Below are 10,864 nucleotides of genomic sequence, written 5' to 3' on the forward strand. Positions count from 1 at the left end.
ATGAAGTCTCTGACTAGCTCTTCAAAACACTTCATCACGACTGATGTGAGGGCAACAGGGCGGTAGTCATTGAGGCCGGAGGGTCGAGGTTTCTTTGAGACGGGGCCGATGGTGGATCGCTTGAAGCTGGATGGGACGATACCGAGCGTCAGGGAGAGATCGACGATGTCGGTGAATACCGGGGCTAGCTGGTCTGCGCAGTCTTTGAGGACTCTCCCGCAGATACCGTCAGATCCCGCTGCCTTCCTGCTATTCACTCTTTTAAACACTCTCGTCACGTCACTCTCCGTGATGATGAGAGGGCACTGTTCTATGGTGGGCTCTGCGCATGCGCCGTTGGCTGCACCGATAGCACCATTAGCGTTGTTCGCGCTAGCGCTGTTAGCATTAGCGCTGCTAGCATGTTCAATGTCTTGACACTCCCAGAATCTAGTGGAAGATGGAAAATAAATGCAAAGATAAATGCAACGATGGGAAAAGATCCTTCTCCCACACTCTAGGAGTTTAGCCGGGAATGCTTCTGGCTTGAAACAGTGAATCCAGAGATGCTGACCTGCACCCATGCTAATGGAAAACTCCTTACTTAAGCACCAAAGATTCAAGAATTTAGAAATCTGATGTGCGAGCAGTCATTTCCTGCAGTCAAGATGCGATGGAAGAACAAAAGGAAACCGTGCTAGACCAAGGTAAGAGTTAAGTCAAAACAGAAGTCGGCAAAACGACTGAATCACTGTAAGCATGGAGCAGACCTCCTGTAGAAGCACGCATGGCCACACATAAACATTCAGCATAACCTGCCAAAGATGCCGGGATGTTTCACAAGCTACGTGTTTGCATTTTGGTCACATCTATTCTTTTTGGAGTACTTTTTTTGCTGGACATTGTTTTGTTTTTTGGTTTGGAAAATGTGATGAGAAATAAAGCTTTGTGTGGATGTTTAGCTGATGTTGGGTTTTGTTTCAGTGAAGCAAGAACACCTACATCTGTGGAAACATTTTCTTTAAAAACAGTAAAAGTACCAACAACTGCACTCAACAAAGGTTTTGAGGCGATACAGCCCATTAGAAGACAATGTCCTTTTAGCAGAAGATGGTTTCGATCCATCGACCTCTGGGTTATGAGCCCAGCACGCTTCCGCTGCGCCACACTGCTATAAAGGGCTTGCTTCTGCTCTATCCCTTAGGATATTGCATATGGTGCACTATTGTGTCCTAAATTCAATTCTGGATAACTTTGACCAATCTGTAAGAGTTAGGGTTCAAGTTCAAGTTCAAGTTCGGTTTATTTCTCACGTACATAGTCATACACGGTATAACTCGCAGTGAAATGTTTTTGTGAGTGCTCTGTCTAAACTGAGGAAAGAAACAGGGGTGCATAAGGAAATATATATATATATATATATATAAATATATCTATAAAAAAAGTATATAACAATGTATGTGTAATATGTATATATACACAATCTACAGTGTATATATGTGTATGTACACGATGTACAACTCCAGTTGACAGATTTACAGTAACATGGTGGTGGTGGTCCCCACAGTTTATCAGTTGCCCTGATTCAGGGCCCGAATGGCCTGTGGGAAGAAGCCCCTCTTCAGTCTCTCTGTATTGGTCTTCAGGGAGCGAAAGCGCTTCCCTGACCTCAACAGAGAGAAGAGCCTATTGTTGGGATGGGTGGGGTCCTTCACAATCCTCCTGGCCTTGGTCTGGCACTGCTTGTAATAGATGGTCTGCATGTCAGGAAGTTCCAGATGAGTGATGCGCTCTGCTGAACGCAAAACCCTCTGGAGTGCTTCTCTGTCCTGCTTGGTGCTGTTCCCAAACCAGACTGTGATGTTCCCCAAGAGGATGTTCTCGATAGTGCAGGTGTAGACGTTCCGCAGTACCTTGGAGGGCAGTCTGAAGTCTCTTAGGCATCTGAGGTGGTAAAGACGCTGACGAGCCTTCTTTGCCAGGGAGTTGGTGTGGCGGGACCAGGACAAGTCCTGTGAGATGTGAACTCCAAGGTACCTGAAACTGTCTACTCTCTCCACCGTGGTTCCATTGATCCTCACAGGTTGGTAGTGCCGCTCCTTCTTCTTGCTGCAGTCCACAATCAGCTGTTTTGTCTTGCTGACGTTTCGGAGGAGATTATTTCCCTGGCACCACTTTTCCCGGTGTTTAATCTCCTCCAGGTAGGCCCTCTCATCGTTTTCCGAGATCAGGCCCATGACGACGCTATCGCCAGCAAACTTGACAATGATGGTGGAGCTGGAAGTGGCTGCGCAGTCGTTGGTTTACAGTGAGTAGAGCAGGGGGCTTAGGACACAACCCTGAAGAGCTGCAATGCTGAGGGTGAGGATGGATGAGACACAGTTGCCCACCCGTACTGATTGTGGTCTGTCTGTTAGGAAGTTGGAGATCCAGTCGCACAGGCATGTATGCAGTCCTAGATCCTCCAACTTAGTAGTGAGTAGGGAGGGGATGATAGTGTTAAATGCTGAACTGTAGTCGACAAACAGCATTTTAACATAATTACCCCTCCCTTTGTCCAGGTGGGTCAGTGTGGTGTGGAGCAGATGTGCAATTGCGTCATCAGTGGAGCGATTGTGGCGGTATGCAAACTGCAGTGGGTCCATGGAGGCTGGCAGTGAAGAGGTGAGGAAGTCTCTGACTAGCTCTTCAAAACACTTCATCACGACTGATGTGAGGGCAACAGGGCGGTAGTCATTGAGGCCGGAGGGTCTAGGTTTCTTTGAGACGGGGCCGATGGTGGATCGCTTGAAGCTGGATGGGACGATACCGAGCGTCAGGGAGAGATCGACGATGTCGGTGAATACCGGGGCTAGCTGGTCTGCGCAGTCTTTGAGGACTCTCCCGCAGATACCGTCTGATCCCGCTGACTTCCTGCTATTCACTCTTTTAAACACTCTCGTCACGTCACTCTCCGTGATGATGAGAGGGCACTGTTCCATGGTGGGCTCTGCGCATGCGCCATTGGCTGCACCGATAGCACCATTAGCGTTGTTAGCGCTAGCGCTGTTAGCATTAGCGCTGCTAGCATGTTCAATGTCTTGACACTCCCAGAATCTAGTGGAAGATGGAAAATAAATGCAAAGATAAATGCAACGATGGGAAAAGATCCTACTCCCACACTCTAGGAGTTTAGCCGGGAATGCTTCTGGCTTGAAACAGTGAATCCAGAGATGCTGACCTGCACCCATGCTAATGGAAAACTCCTTACTTAAGCACCAAAGATTCAAGAACTTAGAAATCTGATGTGCGAGCAGTCATTGCCTGCAGTCAAGATGCGATGGAAGGACAAAAGGAAACCGTGCTAGACCAAGGTAAGAGTTAAGTCAAAACAGAAGTCGGCAAAACGACTGAATCACTGTAAGCACGGAGCAGACCTCCTGTAGAAGCACGCATGGCCACACATAAACATTCAGCATAACCTGCCAAAGATGCCGTGATGTTTCAAAAGCTACATGTTCGCATTTTGGTCACATCTATTCTTTTTGGAGTACTTTTTTTGCTGGACATTGTTTTGTTTTTTGGTTTGGAAAATGTGATTAGAAATAAAGCTTTGTGTGGATGTTTAGCTGATGTTGGGTTTTGTTTCAGTGAAGCAAGAACACCTACATCTGTGGAAATATTTTCTTTAAAAACAGTAAAACTACTGACAACTGCTTTAAGGTGATACAGCACCTTGGAAGACAAAGTCTTTTTAGCAGAAAACAGTTTCAATCCATTGATCTCTGGGTTATGGGCCCAGCACACTCCGCCACTCTGCTATTCTATAGGGAGTTAAGAGTTAGATTGCAACTTTTAGAAGATTAAAATGGTAGTTAGCTTGACCCATGTTCCATCCCAATCAATGATGCACACCAGGTTGTGGATGAATGGGGTTTCCTTTTATTTTCCACACCGTACCAAGTTCAGGAAGCACATTTAATTTCCCTGAGTGGTCAGCTAGCAAGCCTGCAGTAGCTCTGTCTCACTCTGCCGTGCACCTCGCAGTAAATGTTACAACTTCTTCCATTATAACAATATTAAAAAATGTTTACATAAAAGGAAGCTTTGTTTCTATAGTGTTTAATAATAAATAATGATCTCAATCTTATCTACATATTCTTATACATTCCATTTCATACATAGAAAATGTCCACCTCATCCATTTTATAGTTTTTTTTCTGATCAATAAATTTTTTTTTAAAATAAATAAATTAAAAATGAACAGCACCCTATAGCAATGAACCGCAATTATTTCAAGCTAACTATAAAACATAGCTAGGCTAACTCAGCGCTAGCTTGCAGCTAGAACAAAAATATACTCAGATTAATTTGTGCCTCATAGGACGCAGGTGAAAAATTAAACAGTTAAAAAATGAACACAATGAAATCAAATTAAATTGACCCACTTGCAACATTTAATTTCACTGAGTGGTCAGCCAGCCTATACAAAAGCCTATATTGTTAGAAAATTTGCACGTCTCAAATTTCTTATAATTAGAAGTGTGGTGAAATCTGCCAAAAATAGTGAGACTGAATATAAATAATAAGACAAACTTTGTGACATGACTGGGAAATGAACCTACCCACAGCAGCTATGTGGCGCTCTGCTTTATATAGGGGGTGGAGACTTTCTGACCAGCAGCTGGTGCTGAAACCATTTTGCAGGCATTTCACAACTATATAATTTTAGCACTGTTACATTAGCTTAGGAAGTCTGTGTTCTACATATTCAAAAGAAGCACACTAGGAAGTAGAAATGGCTTCCTCTTTGGTGAAAATCTCCTTGTTAAAGAACCTTTTTTTCCCCTATTGCTTTGTTGTAAGTTTAAATTTGGTTAATGTTTGATCATTGTTGCATGATTTATAATACTTTTACTGTTTGGAATGGTTAGGGTTTATAATATTACAAGTTGGAATCTTATCTTCAAATCTATGTGGTACCAGCTCAAGGTTAATAGAAGAATGTGTGACTTTGCACTGTTTGTTATATATGTCTAGTGGGGGTTGTTCTGTCCTTTGTTGTGTGGTCTGACTGTAAGCATCTAAGGACTACAGTGACCCAAGGCAATTACTTACTGTATAGCCTCAGAATTACAAGGCTATCTTGGGATATACAGTATCCTAATTAACGCCAAACCCTTCATCTGTGTGACTCAGGCCTATTTCAAAGATCTTGTTCACCTATTTGGCTATTATCCCTGCAGTCCTTCATCTATCTGACCAACATCTCTGGTAACTAAAACAATGCTGGATTGTGGTGAGGACTGTTTAGTTAAACCCTCAAGCACTGCCTTCACATGTGCAGAGACTGGTTTCAGAGACAAAGACTCTTTTGTGTATTTTGTGCATAATAGATGGGTGTTGGTATGTAATTTATTTCTGCATCTGTATGTTTTATTAACCCCTTATATAATAACACTTTTGGCCAAAATGGGGCAGGAAAGGTTATAAATTATTAATTGGTGGTGGGTCCGGAGGAGTGGCAGCAGCCATTAGCGGTGGCGGGTCTGGAGGTGCGTCTACAGGAACAGACCTGGTAACAGTACAGGCGGCACTCACTATGCCGGGAACCAGAACAGCAGCAGGACAGGCAGCGTCTTCCATGCCGGGAACAGAGCCTGACTGGGGTTCCAGCAGTGCAGCAACTATGATCCACAGCTGGTCCCAGAGTGCTGAGGGAGCGGCTGAGGCACTCAGTGGTGGGTCCAGGAGGTCTGGGGGTGCAGCTACAGCGCTCATTGGTGGGTCCGGGAGGCCTGGAGGCAGGTCCAGAGGCTAAGCCACAGGATCAGGATGGGCAACGTCTCTCACGCCGGGAACAGGAACTTGGTCAGACTGGGTGGCTTGCGGGATAGCCACAGATACTGGTGGGGTGACCTTGGAGGAACACAGACACAGAACCCTCTCGGCGGCTCCCAAGGCTCATGTGAGCGATAGGGAGCTCGCAGTTGCGTTTTAGTACCCACCGAGTGCCTAGCCATGGCACTCGGCCACACCCATCTGTGCATCTGTGCCTAGCCACACCCATCTGTGCATTCACTCCGCCTACTCATGTCTTGCGCTGTAGGCCGATCCCCCCCTGCAGTGTTGGTCAAGACGGGTAGATCTTGGTGTTATCAAAATACATGGGATCTGCTTTTTTCGAGAAAGATGAGATGCCCGTATGCCCGTATGCTCGTGTACCCGCAGCACCAGGGGATTTGCTATCTCTGGTTTGGTGACACTGAGACGTAATGAACTCGGACTGTGTGGAAACAGCCGGATGTTACAAACGAGGCATTGTCCGGATAATGTCTAACAGTCTCAGGTGGGTTCAATCTTTATACATTTTCGTCAAGGTCAGTTACATAACCATTTTTTATTACACAGTATTCTCCAAAGTTTCCACCATTATGTTCAAAACAGATCACAAAGCAATGACCCAAGTTGATACCATGATCTCCAAATCACGGTTTGTAGTATTTTTTTTAAAAAACAATGGCCTCATTCATCCACCCATTACAATAACATTGTATCTTTAGGTGGTATCCTGGCCTCAATCCTGGTCTTTTTTTGTTTTTGTTTTTTGTCACAGTCCACATCTCACAACTGAATGTCCCGTATTGAGCAGTATACGTCATTCTCTTTAATGTTGAAGGTCACAGACCTTATTTTTGGAGGCAATGCATCCTCCAATATGTCACTGCCCATATCTCGTGTGCTATTTTTGTTTCTTTTGTGGCAATAGTAGAATAAGAGCCCTGGCTGCAGAATCAAGGCCAAGGATACTCCAACAGCAAATGGCAACATGATGTTTGTCCTTGGCTTGTGTAACAGAATGAATGCAGTTATGCTTGCCTGCTAAGTTCTTGGCTGTGCATCTGTATGTTTCCCCATCAGTTTGTTTTACTGAAATGAAGTGCAAGGTCCCAAATAAAAAAATAAATTTAATTAAAAAAAAAAATAAAAAAAAAATAAATAAATAAAAAATATATATATATATATATATATATATATATAATTACACTTTCTGTTTACAGAATCTTTCTAAAGAGTTGTATGTAATTTACATATTTTTTTCTTATACACTGAATGTTTTACAGACTCTTTTTATGTCCTTGTAGATAAAATACTTTTTTTTTTCTGTAAACTGCCAGAACCTTTACAGAATCTGTGAGAGAATATACATTTTTTTCTATATTCTGAAACACTAACCCTATATGGGTTATGCAGTTCTAGAGTATTTACATATTTTTTTCTATGTGTTGTCATAACTTACAGAATCTTTATATTTCCTTACAGATATATGTGCATTTTTTCTATATTCTGTAAGCCTAACCCTACTATCCAATACACAGGGAGGATCCAAATGGCCTGATTTGCCCCACTGGAGACCTCTGGAGTTAAGGTAACAGACTTGTATTATTACAGAAATTTTACAGAGTGAAGTTGAGTAGGGGAAGTTCATCCCATTTGCCCATGAAAGCAGTCCTGATTGCTCTCTTGAAGTCGTCATCACAATTCATTTTTTGTCGTTTGTATTTTAGCCGTTAAGAAAACATCAGTACATTTATTTGTGTAGTGCACTTTTTAACATTAGTTCCCAAGTCAGTTCTCATTTTGTTCTTTTTCAGGTCTCACTGCACCTGAATAAAAACAGCAGTTTTCTTAAGTTCTCATTAGGTATCTGGTATCATACAAGTACGAAGGTAAGTAAGTATATTAGTGGTTTCATGGAGTAGTTAGCATATGTCTCAGTGTTATTTACTGTTGTAATAAAGGTGAGTTATCTGTACGTTTTTGAGCCCAGGGGGAATTGTTGGTAAGGATGAATACAGCTGTGAACTAAAAAAAAATAAAATGTGGTTATGAATGAATAGAGACCGAACATTTATAGAACGTGCCAGGTTGGAGTTGGCAACGTAGAATTTGTCTGATGTTTTTAAGCTGTGGCACATTGCTCCAACAACTCTCTGTCAACTCTCTGGATAGTTATGTTGTCGGCACAACCTTAAAATCCTCTGGGGGGGAAATTACATATTTTTCTATACATTTTTCTATACACTGATAGAAAGATTCTGTAAAAATTCTGTGTACTTATAGAGAATTTACATATTTTACCTATAGACTGAATGTTTATAGAATCTGTCCTTATAGAGAATACACATATTTTTACTATACACTAAGACATTTTACAGAATATTTCTATTTCCTTATAGATAATACACGTTTTCTATACTGTGTAACCCTAATCCTATTTTTCGATATGACGGGAGGATTAAGATGGTCTGACCTACCCCACTGGAGACCTCTGGACCCCCCCACCACCACCACCACCATCACACACACACACACACACACACACACACACACAGAGAACTTTTATATAATCTTTCTATGTCCTTATAGAGAATATGCACAGTTTTCCTATACACTTACATAACGTGTACCGAATATTTCTATGGAGCTATTAAAGAAAATAGGCTTATGTTAGTAATATGATCTACTCACCCAAAAGTTTGGGAATGGAATTAGATGCCTCTCTTTGGAACTTGATGCTCAAGTCATTTGACTTGAGCATACTTAAATATTTGTTTGTTTGTTTTTTTGTTTGGATCATGGGTCTGTTTTCATCTCATTGGATGAGTCTGGTGAAGACAATGCATATCCTTCCTGTAGGTTTATCATTTCAGGCTTAGGTTTCTCCACAGGCTGGCTGGAGTGGGCAGATGTCTCCCCATCAATGGAAAGTTCTGGAGTGTAAGCACACATCTCATCCCTTGTTTGACCATTTCGCTCCCCTTTTTTGCCACTACACATCTGGAACTCTAAAGAAGAAAGGTAGCTTCTGTAAAAGTCAGAAAAAAAGTAAATTCTCTATTAGGACCTAGACAAATTCTGTAAATTTTGTGTAATCCAAGGCTGGTCTTTATCGGAGCTCCTGAGGTCTCCAGTGGGGCAGGTCACACCATCTGGATCCTCCCCATATATTGGATACTAGGATAAGAGTCAGGGTTACAGAATATCTCATATTACAATTGTGTAAAGGTTCAGTCTTTATATTAGAATTACATAAATGTTAATAAACTTACCAAAGTGTTTAAGGAAGGATGATAATTCTCTGCTTGAATATCACCCTACAGTGAAGTTAGAGATGCATGACTAGAGTTGTATTCATCTTTATTAACATTACATAAATATTATTAAACTTACACAGAGTGAAAGTGCATGTTGTAAGAAGTGAGTGCATGCAAGGTACTTAGTATCCAATATGCAAAAAGGTTCTCATGTGATTGATTTATATTTTGTTATTATATATGCATATTGTTGTGTAATCTACCTTCTTTATAGAAGATTTTATTTTCTTTATTGATTTACATGTATGCATCATAATTTTGTAATTTCACTAGAATATCAGCAATATTTTGTCACACAGTACTTGGCACAGATGTTAGGTTAAACAACAGCCGGTAAAGGTTTTTTTAATGTAAATTCTAATAAAACGTATGTAATCATGAGAAAACTCCTCTGTCCAAGTGTTGGACACCAAAAATGCATGATAGAAATTCCATCAACATAAGTGAAAATTATGTATTATTTCTACAACAAAGACATAACAATTATGTATTTAATCTGTTTTTAAAAGTAATATTTTTTGTTGTAGGACTCATTTCCCCAAGTGGCAGTGTTATGTAGTATTTTGTCCTTATAGAAAAAAAAACAACATCTTTTTTCCTGTGCACTGGCAGAACGTTTACAGAATCGTCATATGGAGTTCTAAAGAGTTAGGGTTAGGTTTGAGAATATGAAATAACTTCCCCCATTTCTGTCCATCAGATGGAATCGTTAAATAGGAAGGTCAAGGGTCATGCACGGGCCGGCGCTTGTTAAGCATTGCCATTGGTCTTGCAGTTTCTCATTTTAGACTCAACCTGAATGGGTTTAGTCTTAGGGTGTCTCGTCAGACTGTCAGAGGTTAAGGGCTTGGGTGACTCATCGTATGATTTCAGCGTGGCTTTTAGGTTTGCGGAAGGAGTAGGTGCACCACCGGGTTTGGCGGGACACCACCCATGCCTGTCTGTCTTTCTGCTCACCTACCCATCCTCTGTAGTCTAATTGGACAAGCTAGAAGGTGGGGCAGGTGTGGGGTTATGTGTAAGTGAAGGGATGTAGGTGGGATGTATTTTCTGATATCAGAGGTCAGGTCTTAGGTTTAGGACCTAGACATGGAGCGATGAGCAACATAGAGTGATGCATCCTGGGAAGACAAGAGAAGTGTATTGCCCTGTAGGGGCCTTTTATTTTAGACCCCCACTATTAGTGATTACGGGGTTTGGCGTGTTGGCTTAATGGGAGCTAGAGGATTGTGTTTTTAGGAAATCACATTATTGTGTTGAGGGGTCATTTTAGTTAGCGTATGGGGAAGTTGTAGGACACATCAGTAGTGTACCTCAGAATCATCAGATGTTTCAGCCTTTCCAACAGTAGACACCCTCCTCCTCGCAGGCGTGTGGCCTAGTATGACCAAGATTAGGGCTTAGGGCTTAGGACAATGGCAGTTGATGTGGACGAGCAAGAAGTCAAGACTGAGGTCCTGGCCGGCGCTTGTTAAACACCGCTGTTGTTTCTATTGATTGCTGTTGTTCAGTTTTCCCTGAATAAGACGATCACTAGTGTTGCTGAGGACCAGACTTAGGCTGCTTCAGCCTCACACCACCTGATGCTGGAGCAGGGTCAACGTAACGCAGCGGACAACATTTTAGAATAATTTTTTTTTTTTCTCATAAACTCATGCCTTCTTTAAAACACCATCACACTTTTGAATAAATCTAACTGATCATTCATGGTGCTAATAATTTTGAATAATTATAAGGTGAATCATTTT

General features: G+C 41.8%; 1 non-coding gene across 1 annotated transcript; it reads right to left on the minus strand.

Moving 5' to 3' along the window:
* Positions 1-1,080: 1,080 nt before the first annotated feature.
* Positions 1,081-1,152, minus strand: trnam-cau (transfer RNA methionine (anticodon CAU)). Its single transcript has one exon. It is a non-coding gene; the product is annotated as a tRNA-Met (tRNA).
* Positions 1,153-10,864: the final 9,712 nt, after the last annotated feature.

The sequence above is a fragment of the Electrophorus electricus genome, chromosome 24, assembly GCF_041902795.1.
Source record: "Electrophorus electricus isolate QZ-2024a chromosome 24, ASM4190279v1, whole genome shotgun sequence".
NCBI lineage: Eukaryota > Metazoa > Chordata > Actinopteri > Gymnotiformes > Gymnotidae > Electrophorus > Electrophorus electricus.